Genomic DNA, 5,000 nt, shown 5'->3' with positions numbered 1-5,000 from the left:
CTGTTGGATGACGAGGGGGTTAAAAATCCTTGTTGTTATTGATAAGGGGGGCGTTTTATCTCTCTAATGTTATTAGGTTATTCTCGCTGGATTGTGGCTACGATGTGGTTATCATTATTAACCTGGACGGGGGGTATTTTGGGCTGTGGTTTGTACACGCTCGATTTGTACGAGAAACGATAGAGAGGTGTCCAATTACCTCCCCCCCCCATTGTAAACGCTCTCAGTCTTGTGTTATTATTATTATTATTTATTATTAGTTTTATTATTATTCCAATTATTGTTATTGACGCCATGGTATTATTATTAAAGATATTTTATTTTATTATTATTGTTATTTTTTTTTTTATTATGGATTATGGAGCTATTATTCAAAGAATTATTATTATTTATCTATCGATTTTTTGTTATTGTCTAGAGAAACTCACTCTCTTAGAGTAGTCTATGTTACTCTAGCTGTGCTTTTGAGGAGTGTGGTAGTATAGACTGACTCACCAGCTGTTGTGGGGTTGTGGGCACTTTGTGTATGTATTGGTTCTTTCCATTTGGGTGTGTTGTGTTGGTTCTCCGAGTCGGGCTGGTGAGTTTGAATGTGGAATAAGCTTCTAGGTAGCTGTCGGTGGGTATTTCTCTCTCACTCGCTGAATTACTATGTAGTTTTGTGCTCGCACACGGTTGGGAGTTACTGGTTATTATCATTATTATTATTATTATTATCAGGTGTTAGTTTAGTTACATAATTACCCGTAGTATCATTCATTTGTTATTCCTTTATCATTATTATTTATTATTATCGCGCTCCCAGAGACGTCGTTTTGTCATTGTTTCTATCGAAGAAGAAGATGAGAGTAGTAGATGTGTCATTCCCCTCTCTCCTCAGCTCATTATGTATTGTCCGTTATTGAAATTATTACCCACTGTTATAATATGTTAATACCATTTAATTATTAGTGTGGCGTGGGTGGCTAATGTGTGTTTGTTTATTATTATTTTATTAATGTTCTTGTTGCAGTGCTTGTTTTAGTTGTTCGGGGTTGATCAAAATGTTTGCTTTGCGCGCGGGTGCACGCGGGGTTTCTCTGCCGCTGCGCGTCGTGCGCTTCCGCCCCCTCTGAGTGTCCTCGAGTATGTCTATTGTAGTTGGTCGAGCGAATCCTCCTAGTCGCTAGATGCTTGAGTTTGTGTGTTGCACACAACTCCCTCGCGCAGCTTACGTACGCGTAGAGACAATAGTGTGTGTATCCATCACAATCCATTATTATTCGTACTCAATTACATCCATTAGACTAATAGTTAACATCATCATCATCACGATCCATTTACGTTATGCCACTACCTTTAAGAAAGAGGATCATAGATCTGTTTTGGTTGTTATGAATCAGCTTCACATAATTATGATCATCCTAAATGCCTCTCGCCATTCTTGTAGACCTGCACATCTCATCATTACACGTGCATCCCTTCTCTCTCACCCAATGTGTATACTATCATTTGCCCCCCTGCAACCCTGACGTGCCACTTCTCCCTACTTTCAAATGTTATACATATAAGGACCCCCCACCCCGCCAGTTCCTGACAGTGACATATTCATTACCATTCTAGTCATTTCCAATCATGACCATTAACCTAACCCCCAAGTTATTACTCAGACATCAACCCAATTAACTGTTATTTCTCCAACCCACCCTTACCACCCCCTAACACCCTTCACACAATTTACCCCCGCAATTTTGCTTATTACCCAATTTTCCCACAACCCAACCCCATTACCACCTTATAACCCGCCTCTTATAAACCATTACATCTTTATGTCTCATTATAATCTTATCCCCTCCAGTCCCCACCCACTAATACCCCACTCCTCAAGTTTATCTAACCCCACAACCCCAAAAATCTCAAAGATAACTCTCCCCCCCTCCCCCCCTCCCCACACCCCTAAACCCCCCATTATTACCATTATTATAATCTTTATTGCATCCCCCCCCCGCCCCCCCCATCTCTCATTCTCCTTTCCCCACCTCCTATAATCTTTATTTACCCATTATTAACCCTTATCATAATCTATTTAACCCCCCGCCCGTACCCCCCCCCCCCCCCCCCCCCCCCCCCCTTACCATTATCACCATCAATACAACAATCACGAGCCTCATCATCATTTCTCAACATTGTCGCATCTGTCATCTGTCACGCATGACACACCATGATCTTATATGACAACAAAATCGGAGGAGAAAAGGAAAACTATCTTAACGGTAGCGGTCAGGTGATGTTAGGAAAGAGGAGGTATGTATTGTGAGATAAGGAGGGATGTTAAACACTGTAGGAATAAAAGCTGTGACGTATGTATTACCAATTCATCATGATATTCCCTGGGTAGCTGTGGTAGTTGTTAAAAGGGAATCTCTTTTCTCTTTTTTTTATTTTCCTTTATCTCTCTTTCTCTTTTTTTTTTCTTTCTCCTTCTCTTTCTCTTTCTCTCTCTGTCTCTCATTCTCTCTCTCTCTTTCTCTTTCTCGCACTCTCTCTCTCTTTTTCTCTCTCTCTTTCTTTCTCTCTCTCTCTCTCTCTCTCTCTTTTTCTCTCTCTCTTTCTTTCTCTCTCTCTCTTTCTCTCTCTCTCTGTCTCTCTCTCTCTATTTCTCTTTCTCTCTCTCTCTCTTATAATCGATGCTCCATACAATCCGGAAATCTATTCAAGCTATCTATGCTTGTCTTCTCTCAATAATCTCTCTCTCTCACGATCCATCTCTCCTCTCTCTCTCTCTCTCTCTCCTCCTCTCTCTCCTTTTCTTCTCTTTCCTGTTACCCTTGCCCTCCTTCTTTCTCTTTTCTCTTTCCTTTCCTTTCTTTCTTTCTTCGTCTCCTCGACTTCTCTCTCTCTCGTCCTCTCTCTCTACTCCAACTCTCTATCTCTCTCTCTCTCTACTCTCTCTCTCTTCTCTCCTCTCATTTCTCTCTCCTCCTCTCTCCTTATCTTCCACCCGCTCCATCTTTCTCTCCTAACTCTCTCTCTCTCTCCGACTCCGTCCTCTCCTGTTCATCTCTCACTCTCTATCTGCTCATTCTCTCTCTCTCTCTCTCTCTCTCTCTCTCTCTCTCTCTCTCTCTCTCTCTCTCTCTCTCTCTCTCTCTCTCTTTCTCTCTGTGTGTGTGAATGATTCATAATAAACTATCCGAGACTCAATTTAAAACAATCAGCTCGTAGAAATCAGCTCTATTCCCCAAAACATGTTGATATATGAAATATACCAGGGACAAGAACAATGGAACTCACCCTGTTTAATATTCTTTATCAATAATTCACAATTGTCATGCTAAATGCCTTTGGAAATTAGCATTGATATGTATGTATTATGGATATACATGGTCCATGTAGTGTCTGTTTGTGTGTGTGTGTGTGAGAAATATATATATTAAATATAAAATATATATATATATATATATATATAAATATATATATACCTAAATATATATGTGTGCTGGTATATAAAAACATATATAAAACATATATAGATATATATATATATATATATATATATATAATATATATATATATATATAATATATGTATAGAAACATGAAATATAAACATATATATATAGTATATATATATATATATTATATATATATATATATATATCCATAATATGTATGTATTGTATTATCGTATATACATGGGTCCATGTAGTGATCTGTGTGTCGTGATGTGTGTGTGTGTGTGTGTGTGTCTGTGTATGGCACACACACACACACACATATATTATAAAATATAAATATTAAATTATATATATCATAAATATATATAAAAATATATATATATATATATATATATATATATTTATAAAAGATATATATAAAAGATATATATAGATATATAAAAATATTTATATATATAATTATATATATACATATATAAACACATATAAGGTTACCAATGTAAAGACAGCAAAACAAAAACACGTGCAATGAACTACCGCAAATATTTCTTACAAAATATTATTAAGCAGATAATTTTCACGCTTGGTATCGCAACGATCATGTTACGCAGAGGGTGACTGTGTGACGATAGCAACCCTGATTTCCCACAAGATATATCAGCATGAGAGAGAGAGAGAGAGAGAGAGAGAGAGAGAGAGAGAGAGAGAGAGAGAGAGAGAGAGAGAGAGAGAGAGAGAGAGAGAGAGAGAGAGAGAGAGAAGAGAGAGAGAGGAGGAGGGAGGGAGGGAGAAAGGGAGAGAGAGGGAGAGGGAGAGGGAGAGAGAGAGAGAGAGAGAGAGAGAGAGAGAGAGAGAGAGAGAGAGAGAGAGAGAGAGAGAGAGAGAGAGAGAGAGAGAGAGAGAGAGAGAGAGAGAGAGAGAGAGAGAGAGAGAAAGAGAGAGAGAGGAGAAGAGAGAGGAGAGAGAGAGAGAGAGGAGAGAGAGAGAGAGAGAAAGTAGAGAGAGAGAGATAGAGAAGAGAGAGAGAGGAGGAGGGAGGGATGGAGAGAGGGAGAGGGAGAGGAAGAAGAGAAAGGAGAGAGAGAGAGAGAGAGAGAGAGAGAGAGAGAGAGAGAGAGAGAGAGAGAGAGAGAGAAGGAAAAGAATGAGAGAGGGAGAAAGAGAGATAGATAGATAGATAGATAGATAGATAGAGAGAGAGAGAGAGAGAGAGAGAGCGATAGAGAAAGAGAGAGAGAGAGAAATTCCTAAGTCAGTGTTTCGAAGACAAAACTCTGACCTGAAGAATATTCCAAGATAAACAGTTTTTCCTTGTCCTTTTTTGAGGCCGGGGGGGTTGGAGGTAGGGGAGGCAGGGGAGGTGGAGGGGAAAGAAGGGGGAAGGGGAGGTAGTGGGGTATAAGGAAGGAAGGGGGAATGGGAGGTAGGAGGGGAAGGGGAGGGAGGTAGGGTTTGGTAGGGGGTAGTAGGGTAGTAGGGTTCGAGGTAGGGTAGGGGGTAGTAGGGGAGGGGGAAATTGGGGGATATATGGGGATGGGGTGGGGGAGTAGAGTTTTACATCTCA

This window comes from Penaeus japonicus, unplaced genomic scaffold (genome assembly GCF_977035675.1).
Source record: "Penaeus japonicus unplaced genomic scaffold, GWHDUDI00000001_assembly GWHDUDI00000001, whole genome shotgun sequence".
Classification (NCBI taxonomy): Eukaryota; Metazoa; Arthropoda; class Malacostraca; order Decapoda; family Penaeidae; genus Penaeus; species Penaeus japonicus.
The sequence above is the reverse complement of the archived record's forward strand: the minus strand, read 5'-3'. Positions refer to the sequence as shown.